This window comes from Salvelinus namaycush, chromosome 16 (assembly GCF_016432855.1).
Source record: "Salvelinus namaycush isolate Seneca chromosome 16, SaNama_1.0, whole genome shotgun sequence".
In the NCBI taxonomy this organism is placed as follows: Eukaryota; Metazoa; Chordata; class Actinopteri; order Salmoniformes; family Salmonidae; genus Salvelinus; species Salvelinus namaycush.
The window spans coordinates 22,330,282-22,346,492 of NC_052322.1; positions in this window are offsets into that span (position 1 = coordinate 22,330,282).

Below are 16,211 nucleotides of genomic sequence, written 5' to 3' on the forward strand. Positions count from 1 at the left end.
GAGGTGCAGGGCGATCCGGATGGAGGCGATGGAATTCCCTTAGTATAGTTGGATCCAATATATCCCCCACCGGGACCCAGCACCTCTCCTCCGGCCCGTACCCCTCCCAGTCCACGAGGTACTGCGGGCCCCTCACCCGGCGTCTGGAGTCCAGAATGGACCGTATCGTGTACGCCGGGGACCCCTGGATGTCCAGAGGGGGCGGAGGGACCTCCGGAACCTCACCGTCCTGCATGGGACCAGCTACCACCGGCCTGAGGAGAGACACATGAAACGAGGGGTAAATACGATAATACGAAGGGAGTAACAATCGATAACACACCTCGTTTATTCTCCTCAGGACTTTAAATGGCCCTACACACTGCGGACCCAGCTTCCGGCAGGGCAGGCGGAGGGGCAGGTTTCGGGTCGAGAGCCAGACCCTGTCTCCCGGTGCAAACACGGGGGCCTCACTGCGGTGACGGTCAGCGCTCTTCTTCTGCCGTCCACTCGCCTGACGCAATGACTCCTGGACGGCTCTCCAGGTCTCCTTAGAGCGCTGCACCCACTCCTCCACCGCAAGAGCCTCGGTCTGGCTCTGATGCCATGGTGCCAGAACCGGCTGGTACCCCAACACACACTCAAATGGTGACATGTTGGTAGAGGAGTGGCTTAGTGAGTTCTGGGCCATCTCTGCCCAGGGGATGTATCTTGCCCACTCCCCTGGCCGGTCCTGGCAATACGACCGCAGAAACCTACCCACTTCCTGGTTCACTCTCTCCACCTGCCCATTACTCTCCGGGTGATAACCTGAGGTCAGGCTGACCGAGACCCCCAGACGCTCCATAAACGCCTTCCATACTCTGGACGTAAACTGGGGACCCCGATCAGAAACGATATCCTCGGGCATCCTCGGAAGACATGGGTGAATAGTGCCTCCGCAGTCTGCAGGGCCGTAGGGAGGGGGATAAGACGGCAGGACTTAGAGAACCGATCCACAACGACCAGGATTGTCGTGTTCCCCTGGGACAGGGGAAGATCAGTAAGAAAATCCGCCGATAGATGGGACCACGGCCGTTGTGGTCCCTCGTGGCAAATGCCTAGGAGCCTTACTCTGGGCGCACACCGAACAGGAGGAGACATAGAATCGCACGTCTCTCACCAAGGTAGGCCACCAGTACTTCCCTCTAAGACTTCGCACCGTCCTCGAAATACCCGGGTGACCTGACGAGGGTAGACTATGAGCCCATCGAATCAATTGATCACGAACAGCGAGCGGCACGTACCTACGACCCTCCGGGCACTGTGGAGGCGCAGGTTCCTCCCTTAGTGCCCGCTCGATGTCCGCGTCCACCTCCCATACTACCGGTGCTACCAGCTTGGCAGCCGGAATGATGGGAGTAGGATCGATGGACCGGTCATCAGTGTCGTATAGGCGGGACAGCGCGTCGGCCTTAGTATTGAGGGAACCTGGTCGATACGAGATCGTAAAACGAAATCGGGTGAAATACATGGCCCACCTTGCCTGATGAGGATTCAGTCTCCTAGCTGATCGAATATACTCCAGGTTACGGTGGTCAGTCCAGATGAGGAAAGGGTGCTTAGCCCCCTCAAGCCAGTGTCTCCACACCTTCATAGCCTTAACCATGGCCAACAACTCCCTATCCCCCACATCATAATTCCGCTCCGCTGGCCCGAGCTTCGGTGGCGTACCCGAGCGCTGGGAGAGCACAGCCCCAACCCCAGCCTCGGATGCGTCCACCTCAACTATGAACGCCAAAGAAGGGTCAGGATGCGCCAACACTGGCGCGTCGGTGAACAGCGCCTTCAAACGACGAAAAGCTCCGTCCGCCTCTGCTGACCACTGCAAGCGCACCGGCCCCCCCTTCAGCAGTATGGTAATAGGGGCCGCCACCTGACCAAAACCCCGGATAAACCTCCGGTAGTAATTGGCAAACCCTAAGAACCGCTGCACCTCCTTTACCGTGGTCGGAGTCGGCCAATTACGCACGGCCTTGACGCGGTCACCCTCCATTACCACCCCCGAGGTGGAAATGCGATAACCCAGGAAGGAAACGGCTCGTTTGGAAAACTCACATTTCTCTGCCTGATGTAGAAGCTGTATTATTCGTATTGAGTGTCCCATGTCACCCCTCTAGCTATATACACAGAGCATAAAACATTGTGAAAACAGGACAGGTCATGCTCCAGCAGTCGCCCAAGAACCTTGCGCACCAGAGACACATGCTCGGCGCGTGTAGCGGAGTAGATCAAGATGTCGTCAATATACACCACTACACCCTGTCCGTGCAGGTCTCTGAGAATCTCATCAACGAAGGATTGAAAGATGGCTGGAGCATTCTTTAACCCGTACGGCATGACGAGGTACTCATAATGGCCAGATGTGGTACTAAACGCGGTTTTCCACTCATCTCCCTCCCGAATACGCACCAGATTATACGCGCTCCTGAGGTCCAATTTCGTGAAGAATCGTGCCCCGTGAAATGATTCCACCGCCGTAGCGATGAGAGGTAGTGGGTAACTAAAACCCACAGTGATGGAATTTAGACCTCGATAATCAATACACGGACGCAAACCACCCTCCTTTTTCTTCACAAAAAAGAAACTCGAGGAGACGGGTGACATGGAGGGCCGAATGTACCCCTGTCCCAGAGCCTCCGTGATGTATGTCTCCATAGCCAACGTCTCCTCCTGGGACAACGGATACACGTGACTCCTGGGGAGTGCAGCGTTTACCTGGAGGTTTATCACGCAATCCCCCTGTCGATGGGGTGGTAATAGGGTCGCCTTCCTCTTACTGAAGGCGATAGCCAAATCGGCATACTCAGCAGGAATGTGCACGGTGGAAACCTGGTCTGAACTCTCCACCGTTGTCGCACCGATGGAAACTCCTAATCACCTGCCTGAACACTCATCAGACCACCCCTGGAGAGCTCCCTGTCTCCACGAAATAGTAGGATTGTGAATAGCCAGCCAGGGAATCCCCATTACCACCGGAAACGCAGGTGAATCGATAAGGAACAGACTAATCCGCTCCTTATGATTCCCCTGCGTAATCATCTCCAGAGGAATCGTGGCCTCCCTGACCAGCCCTGACCCTAACGGTCGACTATCTAAGGAGTGCACGGGGAAGGGGGGTTCTACCTTGACTAACGGAATCCTCAACCTCTGGGCGAGTCCGCGATCTATAAAATTCCCCGCTGCGCCTGAATCGACTAGCTCCTTATGCTGGAGAGAGGGGAAAAACCTCAGAAAACAGATTAACAAAAACATGTGACCAACAGGAAGCTCTGGGAGAGTGTGGTGCTGACTCACCTGGGGTGACCGAGGAGTGTTCTGCCTGCCCTCTCGACTCCCAGATGGACTCCTCCAGCACCGACCGGAAGTGTGCCCTCTCCGGCCACACTGGGTACAGGAGGAGCCTCCTCCGGTCTCCCTAGACGCAGCCACTCCTAGCTCCATAGAAATGGGAGCGGGGGGAGCAGGAGGTGGAACTGACAGGACCCTTTCAGAACGTCCGCGAGCAGCCAGCAGATGGTCTAGCCGGGTAGACATGTCAATCAGCTCATCCAAGCTGAGCGTAGTGTCCCGACAAGCCAGCTCCCTGCGGACGTCCTCTCTTAGGCTACACCTGTAATGGTCTATCAGGGCCCTGTCGTTCCACCCTGCTCCAGCGGCCAAAGTCCGGAAGTCCAACGCAAAATCCTGCGCGCTCCTCGTCCCCTGCCGGAGATGGAACAACCTCTCACCCGCCGCTCGGCCATCCGGGGGATGATCGAACACAGCCCGGAAACGGCGGGTGAACTCCAGGTAGTGACCCCTCGCTGAGTCGGGCCCGTTCCATACGGCGTTGGCCCACTCCAGGGCCCTACCCGTCAGGCAGGAGACGAGGACACTCACGCTCTCCTCGTCCGAGGGAGCAGGCCGAACGGTGGCTAGGTAGAGATCGAGTTGTAGCAGAAATCCCTGGCACCCTGCCGCTGCTCCATCGTACTCCCTCGGAGGCGTGATGCGCAGGGCGCTGGCACCGGATCCCACTGGAGGAGATGGTAGAGTTGCTGGTGGGAGGGTAGGTGGGGTAGTAGGGAGACCACTCCTCTCCCAACGGTCCATCCTCTCCATCATCTGATCCATTGCTGATCCCATGCGATGGAGGATGGACATCGTGGGGAGAGGGGTGGTCGCTGCTCCTGCTGACTCCATCTGGAGGTGCGGGCTTCTGTAACGACGGGTGAGTGAAATGAGTGAGGAGTCAAATGCGGAGAGCGAAATGAACGGGAAAACGCTTTAATGTCCTTCAAACCGTAACAGGTCCAAAACATGGGTGCGCTAAACAAACCCCAAACCTCGTTACAAACACTGGACAGCGAAAACCCAAAACAAGGAACAGGTGAAAACAATTAGACAGAAATAAACGAAAAGGAAAAAGGGATCGGTGGCAGCTAGTAGACCGGCGACGACGACCGCCGAGCGCCACCCGAACAGGAAGGGGAGCCACCTTCGGTGGTATTCGTGACAACAACCCCTCACACACCCTAGGACATGATGTGTGAGTTAGAGAGAGCGACAGAGAGAGATAAAGAGAGAGAGAGAGAGATATAAAGAAAAACACAAAGACCGTCAGTGACAGAAACAGAAAGAGAGAGGAAAAAGCCTTGGTTACCTTATAGTCATTCTGCTGTTTCCTGCAGTGGCGGTCATTACTTGTGGGATTGGCCTTCATGGCCATAGTGGGGATGAAGTCCTGCATAGTTTTTATTCAAAATAACCATAGGACAACCACGATCTCACCAAGCTCTAAGAAAAATATGGTTTTCAGAACATTATGTGCTAGCTGGGATGTTATCGATCCATATAAGATGCTCCTGACAACTAGCAAAACAAGTAAAGTGCACATTTGTAAAGCATATTTGTTGATGTATGACGGGCATGCCATTCACAATAGCTGAACATAATAGTTTGAGGAATCAGGCATAAAGGAGTTCAATGCTAATTACTTAATTTGTTTAAATAGAAAGCTCTTAATGCAAAGGATAAGAGCAAGTTCCAATAAAGGAATCCCTTTTTCCAATCACCCTTTTATCAGATGCAATATACAGGACCCGGGCTGAAGACCCAACTGCTGTAAATTAAATTGGTGCCAAAGCCGGTTTGGTTTTCAGGAACACCACAAGCACAGACCGTCTCCACAAGAGAGGGGAGGGGTGTTAACAAATAGAACTAGTAAAGAAAATGGGTGTGACATTACATAGAGTCCTTATGTTTACGTGAGAGCCAATTACACCTATTGAAGACAATTCACTAATTGGATTTTGGGAGGATGTGCAATTGTATTGTTATTACAGAGTTATAAGAGGAACTTCATGTAGTGTTACCACATTGGGTATGCATTGCAGTTCACATATTTCCCCCGTAGCTCTAGAAACTCATACCATGGGCTGAAAGCAGCGAAGTGGCATGGGCTCTTATACCTGTAAGCTACACTGCATGAAAATGGATTGTAGTTTATGTGATATCCATTGGGCTTCCTCAGTGCTTCTACTTTATCAGTCTCTGCACCTCATCTTAGAGAGGGGTGTATGTATACAGTACCAATGTATTACTACATTGTGTGAACTTAGTCCAATTTACCAAAGAAAAGTGCTGCAGCAGCTGAATGTCATTGTTATGTGTTGCACAATCCTATCTATCTAGAACACAAAGGCAACTCTGCTATTGAAGCAGGATCAGGCATGAATCATATGTGGTTTTAATCTCAATTCAAGCAGTGCTAGTCAAAAAACAACAACAATACATTTAATTTAAGTTAAATGAAGTGAAGGGGTAAAAAAAAGATGAACCCACATACAAAACATAAAAAAATGGAAACATGGAATGTAAGATTTGCAGACCAAGCCAAATGTGTACACTATCACGATGAAAACAAAACATACTCACACACACTAACATAAACATTGTTTGACGATCACCGATCAGGGCGCCTGCACCTCTTTGATTTTGCACTTGCAAAACCCACCTTTTCAGTCTTTTAAAACAAAAACACATTAATTCAGTGCTTATAGAGCAAGCCACAAACGAAAGAATAGACATGTGAAAGTGGGTCCCCACTCTACTGTCCCTGCCCCCTTGCCATTAAATCCCACCAACTTGTCTCTTCCCTCCACCCCTCTCATCTGTTACATCATCCGTGACCTTTCTATTGGATATGGCGGCAGTCAGACTTCACCCTGAGTGAGCACATTGATAGAAAGATAGAGGTCATTACAAGCTCTGCTCTCAGAGAGGGTCTGTACTTTCAGAGAAAACAAATGCCTGACTGGCACTACTGACTCTACTGGAGGTGGCTTAATTACTGACCAGTGTTGCATCTCAAATGGCACCCTATTCCCCTATATAGGTTGGGCCCTGGTCAAAAGTACTGCGCTATATATATATATAAGGAATAGAGTGCCATTTTGGATGCAGCCCCAGCTCTAATTGGCTCCTGGAGACTGTGACACGGCTCAGACTGTGACACGGTCTGGATGTGACAGTTAAAGCTAGTCCTTCTCTGATGTCTGTACTGCCCTTTGTGTCAGTCCCATTAACCTTTCTCTTCCATCTCATTCCCTGCCTTTTTAGGCTCAATTAAGGCCACAAATTAAATTAGTATGGAGTGGGGAGGACAGAGGCTTTGTCGTAGATTGTGTTTAAGGAAATAATTGCACCTAACTGTATCCTGATGAGTCTGCTATTCAAGAGGTGGAAGTAATTTGTATGTATGGTTTTGGATAAGTCAGAGTATATATTTTTGATGTAAACTGCTTTAAGTTCTCTTGATTGTGTATGCTTAGTGGTGTGAGTAAGTATGAGTGCCTGCCTGCTTGTGTGGCTGTGTACAGTATATTGTGCCATCTCACTACTCACCACTTCCTCTCCTCTGGTACAAATCAATAACATTTTGAAGTAACTGTCCATTGAAATCTAACTTTTTAAATCTCATTCTGTTAACTCATATACAAATAATGTTGTTGACTCGTCCTATACTCGTATTTGTGGCCAAAGCATAAATTGGAGAGAAAACACTTAAACTATCAAAACAGCTGTCTTGTAACGGCAGTCTAAGTCGTCCTCGTCCTCCTCCTCAGACGAGGAGAGGCGAGAAGGATCGGAGGACCAATGTACAGCGTGGTAAGTTTCCATGATTTAATGACAAGAAAACTAGACAAAATACAAAACAACAAACGTACTAACCGTCACAGTCCCGTGTGGCACAAACACTGACACAGAAAACAACCACCCACAAAATCCCAACACAAAACAAGCCACCTATATATGATTCTCAATCAGGGACAACGATTGACAGCTGCCTCTGATTGAGAACCATATTAGGCTGAACACAGAAACAGACAAACTAGACACACAACATAGAATGCCCACCCAGCTCACGTCCTGACCAACACTAAAACAAGCACAACACATAAGAACTCTGGTCAGGACGTTACATGTCTACTCGCATGAATATTTTTAATGACCGGTATACGCCTACACCATCCTGTTGTTGGATTATGCCCACACCATTCCAACACAGGAAAGCTGCTTTTTAGCATACTTAATTACCATATTTTGGAAGGAAAACCTTTTCACCCATATTGTAAGTAATTATAGGTAATATTTCATAGAAATATGGAAATACTGGAACAATACTTTCAGATAGGAAAAGCAGAGAAACCTTCCCCCAAAACACAACAACACAGCACTTCATTGAGAAACAAAATTGCAGAATGAAGCCATGAAACCATGTGGCTGCCCTTTGGGAGTGTGTGAGCTCTGGTCTGATGTTATTGCAGTGTAATTAATCACAGGCTGTAACTGCATTCACAGTGTCCCTGTTGGTTAATTGGACGGCAGCTAAAGAATGGCCTAATGGCATGATTTATTCATCTAGCCAGCCAGGTGGAATGCCACCCTGCCCCCAGGTACCCAACCGCCTGCCCGGCTAGCTGGCTGTATGGAAGGTTCACTCGTACCCCAGGTACTCCCAACTACTCGCTACCTCGGCTACTCCTGCACCCACTTAAAGGTTACACTCCCCAGATACACTCTACTCAAGAGAGTCCAAAGGAGAGTAGAAGCGTAAGGGAAAGTAAGGGAGAGTCAGTGAAGGCGTGATTACTGTACATGGCCCTGGCCTGCACACGATAGTAGAGAGTTCGAGGCAGCGGTGTTTACTAATGATGGTGTGATCATTATTTATTGGGGACAGGCCTGGTAGGTTTTGTTTAATAAGTACTCTGTCTAAAATGCTTTGAATTTCAGATGGCTACAGCTATGCTAAGTCATGACACGTACTGTAGCAATACTAAGCATTGAGAAAGCTGCCATTTTTTTGTCTGTAGGGTTATAAAGGGCAAAAGCTGATCTTGATTTGATCAAAACATCTCATACTAGGTCATCACAAATTGGATAGTTATTATGGTTAGTTCCTTAATAAGAGTGCCTGTATCCGGAATGATGGTTTCAAGAGCCTATATCACCTGCCATGTTATATGTCGCCCATAAATGTACTTTCTCGCCTGGAGTGCTATGATGTGAGTGCCTATTTTCTTTCATCACAATGGCACCCCACATATCATGATTACTTACAGTCAGTCAGAGTATGGTGCAGAGAGGATCTTATAATGTAGAGTGGCAGGGCCCATATATCAAAGCTCAGGCTACTCCATCACTGGCAGGGGTTTTTTCCTCTGTTACTGGGGTCCCATTACCCATAGATAACCACACTTTAATAGTTAATGCAGCTGTGGGGCCACCATCTGAATTACAAATGTAGCCATCCGTCTCGCCCAGAGCCCTGCAGGGCAGGCAGTAGCGCACCACAGTTGTTTTTTAGACAGAAACACTAAACATTCATCAATAAACAGCCATCTGACACCAGGGTCCGGGGATACATCACAAATGGCTAGTGTACCATACAGGGAACAGAGCAACATTTGGGATGCAGACCAGGAGATATTCAACCACAAAGACCAGGGAGGTTTTCCAATGCCTCGCATTGGGGCACCTATTGGTAGATAGGTGCCCCAATAGAAAAGCAAACATTGAATATCCCTTTGAGCATGGTGAAGTTCAGTGCCGGTCAGTGCTGTTTGAGATGAGGGTGGACAATTTTTTGTTTTCATAAGCATGGCCTAATTTCTGTTACAGCATATTGGATGACTGTCATTCATATTCCATTCACCCAGTTCAATGTAACAGTGATAGGTTTAGGCTAATACTTGATACTCAAATTTTCCCTATACCCATCATGAGGTTGCTACAACCAAGCCTATGAATAAAAGTTTACAACGTAGGTGCACACGGGTCGAGAGAAAAATATGAAGTGACAGAGAGTGGCATTCAATACTGTCTTGCACACTCTTGCCTACATCTAGCTGATATAAGGTGTAATCATTAGTCCAACAGTTGCAAACGGACAAATTCAGGTATGTTTATCCCTGTTTCTTTCCGTTTGCTTCTGTTTAAGAAACGTTTTTCAATCGGCAGAATGAATACACCCCTGATCACATATAAACACAGTTCACTTTCATAGCAGCCCGTTGTATTCCTTCTCGCATCTATGCGGTCTCTTCCTCTCACCTTTTCCCTTTGCTTGTGGACTTCACTGCACAACACTTCAGCTTTATGTGACCAAGTGAAAAAACAAACCATATCACAACCACTACACACAGCCCACGTCATTGTAACATATTAGCTAAAGTAACTTAATAGACAACATAGCTAATAGAACTAATGCGTTAGTAAACCCACTACAATCATGCAGTAACATTACAGTGTACAGTCAGTAAGCTGTTTAGCACTTACAAAGGCGGGCTCAACTATTGTCTTTCTCTCACTTTGAATCAACTACTCAGCACATTTTATGCACTGCCGTGCTAGCTAGCTGTAGCTTATGCTTTCAGTACGAGATTCATTCTCTGATCCTTTGATTGGGTGGACGACATGTCAGTTCATGCTGAAAGAGCTCTGATAGGTTGCAGGATGTCCTCCGGAAGTTGTCATAATTACTGTGTAAGTCTACGGAAGGGGGTGAGAACCGTGAGCCTCCTATGTTTTGTATTAAAGTAAATGTATTTCTGTATTTCATTTTCAAGAAATTAGCAACATTTTCTAAAAGCATGGGGTATTATGGGGTATTGTGTGTAGATGTTATTTTAATCCTTTTTGAATTCAGGCTGTAACACAACAAAATATGGAATAAGTCAAGGGGTATAAATACTTTCTGAAGGCACTGTACCTGACTAAAAATTTCTTGGGAGGGTCCATACTAGATTTGGCAATGTCCTCATGATTGATGCCAGAAAAGGAAGTGTATCGATTGAGGTTCTTCTTCTCTCTCCCAGACAGAGTGCCCCTTCAGACCAAGAAAAAGGAGTAAGTGTCTGCCACCTTTCCCTATCTGAGTTTGGAGGAACTACGGTATTAAACTAGCTGTTTAGATATTCACCCCCCTTCTACTTTGTTTGCAGGGATTTCAATGCAGAGGAACACATTTTAAAAGTTGCACCTGCAACTCGGTCAAGCACCTTTTTTGTAAAACCTATTTGTATTCCATGTATCTCTATGCTGTTGAGTCTGGCTCAAATGTGTCTTATCACAGCCTTCTGTAGAGATAACATGCTGCTGTCTGTTCTGGTAGAATATAAAGGCCATGATAAATCTGAGCACGGACTGCCTCAGTAAGTAACCGCAGCACAGATGCAGCACAGCACCACCACACCCTCCCTCTCCTGGGTCTACAATAAAGCTGCCACAGAGGGAGGCGACAGGCACAAAATAGGCAGGCGGGCCCCTTCTCGCTTTTGATCAATCAGGTGAGAGACAGAGAGAGATAGGAGGAATTCTAAAACTCCAGATGCACAGTCGCCAAGGTGACTCATGCATTACAGCAAAACAGAGCTGAACATACGCTCATCAGTCAATCATTGACGTCATTTGAGTTCCATATCCCTCCTTTGGTTTGGTGCAGACTGGCTCAAAGTCATTTAGCCTAGATAAACGGATTACTTAATTTAGGCCCTTGATTGTAGTGACACTGTATTCATGCTTTCACAAGATGGAGTACATTAAAGTATTGGAATAGCGCAGGTGACAATTTTAAAAGCAGATTAAGTAGTGATAACTTGACAGCATATACTATTTGTATCTCTATTGTTTTTGTATTTGGGCTTCTCAATTCACACTTTAGTCTTGGGGCTAAAACTGATAATGCTCTGCTCTTTATCAAGGCAAGACTACACTCTGCTGGAGTTAATGTAAACAGCACTCTAGTATGTCTGTCTCCAGTCACTTGTATCTCTATAATGGCATTGACTACACTAAGGAGAAGTAGGTTTCCCTGGCAACAGAGATGAGCTGCTCATGTTTGTTTTTATGTCTTTCCTATCCTATGAGGGTATATTATGTTGAGGGACAAGTCTACACAAGAACATACGGACATTGTACAGGTGTTTGATTAGCTGTGTTTAATTTAGAGAAAGAACACTCCACTAAGGGACAGCTGTATGGGAGTTTTATGAAAAGTAGTTCTGTGAAAAAGAATAACGCACTATGATGTTGGACTGTGACGTTGGATATGAATGACAATCATCGTCCTTCAGATCATAGATTTACAGGAGGCCTACAGTTGAAGTCGGAAGTTTACATACACTTACGTTGGACATATTAAAACTTGTTTTTCAACCACTCCACAAATTTCTTGTTAACCAACTATAGTTTTGGCAAGTCGGTTAGGACATCTACTGTGTGCATGACACAAGTCATTTTTCCAACAATTGTTTACAGACAGATTATTTCACTTATAATTCACTGTATCACAATTCCAGTGGGTCAGAAGTTTACATACACTAAGTTGGCTATGCCTTTAAACAGCTTGGAAAATTCCAGAAAATGATGTCATGGCTTTAGAAGCTTCTGATAGGCTAAGTAACATTATTTGACTCAATTAAAGGTGCACATGTGGATGTATTTCAAGTTCTACCTTCAAACTCAGTGCCTCTTTGCTTGACATATTTGGAAAATCAAAAGAAATCAGCCAAGACCTCAGAAAACAAATTGTAGACCTCCACAAGTCTGGCACATCCTTGGGAGTAATTTCCAAATGCCTGAAGGTACCACGTTCATCTGTACAAACAATAGTACACAAGTATAAACACCATGGGACCACGCAGCCGTCATACCGCTCAGGGAGGAGACGCGTTCTGTCTCCTAGAGATGAACGTACTTTGGTGCGAAAAGTGCAAATCAATCCCAGAACAACAGCAAAGGACCTTGTGAAGATGCTGGAGGAAACAGGTACAAAAGTATCTATATCCACAGTAAAATGAGTCCTATATCGACATAACCTGAAAGGCTGCTCAGCAAGGAAGAAGCCACTGCACCAAAACAGCCATAAAAAAGTCAGACTACGGTTTGCAACTGCACATGGGGACAAAGATCGTACTTTTTGGAGAAATGTCCTCTGGTCTGATGAAACAAAAATATAACTGTTTGGCCATAATGACCATCATTATGTTTGGAGGAAAAAGGGGGAGGCCTGCAAGCCAAAGAACACCATTTCAACCATGAAGCATGGGGGTGGCAGCATCATGTTGTGGGGGTGCTTTGCTGCAGGAGGGACTGGTGCCCATCACAAAATACATGGTATCATGAGGCAGGAAAATTATGTGGATATATTGAAGCAACATCTCAAGATATCAGTCAGGAAGTTAAAGCTTGGTCGAAAATGGGTCTTCCAAATGGACAATGACCCCAAGCCTACTTCCAAAGTTGTGGCAAAATGGCTTAAGGACAACAAAGTCAAGGTATGGGAGTGGCCATCACAAATCCCTTACCTCAATCCTATAGAAAATTTGTGGGCAGAACTGAAAAAGCGTGTGCGAGCAAGGAGGCCTACAAACCTGACTCAGTTACACCAGCTCTGTCAGGAGGAATGGGCCAAAATTCACCCAACTTATTATGGGAAGCTTGTTGAAGGCTACCCAAAACGTTTGGCTACCCAAGACCCAAGTTAAACAATATAAAGGCAATGCTACCAAATACTAATTGAGTGTATGTAAACTTCTGACCCATTGGGAATGTGATGAAAGAAATAAAAGCTGAAATAAATAATTCTCTCTACTATTATTCTGGCATTTCATATTCTCAAAATAAAGTGGTGATCCTAACTGACCTAAAACAGGGAATATTTATCTGGATTAAATGTCAGGAATTGTGAAAAACTGAGTTTAAATGTCTTTGGCTATGGTGTATGTAAACTTCCGACTTCAGCTGCATATCGAGATGCAGCTTTCTTTCTTCCTAATGTCCACAAGATGGTGCCATACACCATACTGTGTCCAGCCCTTACTCAGCCATGTACTTCTGTAGATCTGATTCTGAAAGGATTGTATATATAAAAGCAATATGGTAATAGCTCCACCATGCCCTCTGATAGGCTCTGTAAAAGTTTGGACAGATTACTTACACTTATCCAATCCTTTCAGATCTACCCAAGTAAATGTTTTTAATTTTTATTTAACCTTTATTTAACCAGGCAAGTCAGTTAAGAACAAATTCTTATTTACAATGACGGCCTACCCCGGCCAAACCCTGACGACACTGGGCCAATTGTGCTCCGCCCTATGGGACTCCCAATCACGGCCGGATGTGATACAGACTGGATACGAACCAGGGACTGTATAGTGACACCTCTTGCACTGAGATGCAGTGCCTTAGACCGCTGCGCCACTCAGGAAAAATAAATAAATACCAGAGCTTTATTCATTATATGAGCAGCACGTGCCCCTTCCTGTGTTTGCGTGAGTCAGACACCACTCATCATGAAGTTCAGTGAATCAGCCTGCCCCCATACCCCGCCCCCTCACCTCCATCCGCCCCCTCCGCTAAGAAAAATGACATCCTCTCCCATCCCCGTCTGCTCTGTTCCCTCATTCACCCCTCCTGAGGTCCCGTCTGGAGAACTGTGCTAAGTGTATGTGTATGTCTCTCTCTCCCTCCCTCCCTCCGTCTCTCTCTCTCTCTCTCTCTTTCTATACAATCTCTCACTCTCCCTTCTCCTTCCGTATCTCCATCTTGCAGGACGAGTGTGTGTGTGTAGTATGAGTCATTTCTAGATCCAGCCTGGTCCAATTCTAGCCGCACATGCAGGGGGAAACCCCGGCGCAGGCAGGAATAGGATGTTTTTGTCCACATCTGTTAGCCGGTTTGGCTGCAGAGCTCTGCGGTTTGCACAGGGCCTAAAAATGGATTTCTAGAATGGGCTGAATGTGTAGAATGTGCTGGAGGGGGAGTGGGGGAGTGGATGAGCATATAGGAGAAGGAAGAAATACAGGAGAAGGGGGGTTAGTATGACAAAGTGGGCCAAGACCCCCCCAGAGTTTTAGGATTCCCCCTAGAGCTGCCTGTGGTCTCCACGAGCCAGGTGCTTCAAGGAGTGCTTTGAGTCTGGATTGGACGTGATTTGCTTTTTGGTGTATTTCATTGTGTGTTGTTGCTGAATTTTAGCTGGACTGTTTTGCAGCCTTTTGTGTCTGGTGATAAGAAAGCTATTTGTTTTTTGTACAGCTGCTACTGGGGGAGTTTTCTTATCACTTTGGAATGCTGAATTCTGCATGATTATTCATCTATTGAAATTAAAGTATTTATATTCAAGCCTGAGTGTTATCTTTCAACAGACAGCTTTGTAATGCCACAGTACTCACAATTTAGAGTACAGGTGTTGTCCACTTTCTGTGAAATACTTTGGTGGTAATTATACACTGAGTATACAAAACATTAAGAACACCTGCTCTTTCCATGACATAGACTGGGCAGGTGAATCCAGGTGAAAGGTATGATCCCTTATTGATGTCACTTGTTAAATGCACTTCAATCAGTGTAGATGAAGGGGAGGAGACAGATTAAAGAAGGATTTTTAAGCCGTGAGACAATTGAAAGGTGTTCCTAATGTTTCGTATACTCAGTGTAGACTGGAGTTGCTTACCAACACAACATTGAATGTTCCTGAGTGGCCTAGTTACAGTTTTGACTTAAATCAGCTTGAAAATATATGGTAAGACTTGAAAATGGCTGTCTAGCAATGATCAGCAATCAACTTGACAGAGCTTAATTTTTTAAACAATAATGTGCAAATATTGTACAATCCAGGTGTGCAAAGCTCTTAAGAGACTTCCTCAAAAAGAAGCATTGGAGTCAACATGGGCCAACATCGACACCTTGTAGAGTCCATGCCCCGACGAATTGAGGCTGTTCTGAGGGCAAAGGGAGGAGGGGGGGGGGTTCAACTCAATATTGGGAAGGTGTTCCTAATGTTTGGTATACTCAGTATTAGAAAATACTTTTTTCACCATGTGAGAACACATGTATTTGAACACAGTTCTGTTATTTCTTACACAGTTCTGCCATGTCTAATAAAAATATATATATTTAAAAGTAATATCAGCTACAGTCCATCATCCCCCCCCGTCCTGCTCCAGGCTGATGCTGCATGGTTCAGCAGCAGGGCTCATCCCATATTTGGGAGGAGGACATTCCTTAGGCACACACACTCTCTGGGCTGGCTGCCCTGTGTTCATCCCAGTATAGAGGGACTCAGCCTGAGCATAGCAGAGACATGGGGGGAAGTTGGGGGTGGATGAGTTAGGGGGACTGGGGGAAGAAAGAGAGGAAGGAAGTGAATAGAGTGAGATGGAGAGCTGGCTTGCCAGGCAAGCACATGCTGAGCAGAACATTGGATTCATTCAGAAAAAGAGCACTTCTCTCCATTCATCCCCCATCCAATCCCCCCTTTAACCCACTCATCCTATCTGACCACCATGTACAGTAGCTTACATACACTGTATATCTCACCAGATTCTGTACCCACATGCTCAAATCTCTATTTAGCTAACAATTCCTTTACCTAACTATTTACCTCTGACACCATCACAATTTCATTAAAATTTGAAAAGATGAAACTGGGTCAGAAAATGTGTCAAAAGTACCCTAGCTAATAAACAGTTTTTTTTGTTAACGTACAGAAGTACCAACTATTATTGGAATTATTCAATAATGTGCCAATTGCTCAATAAACATATCACCCTGCTGTTTGTAATTATAGCATTATTACATTTTACTTCACAGTTCCCTATTTCTTTATAATCCATGCTTTATCAACATAGAACATTTATGCA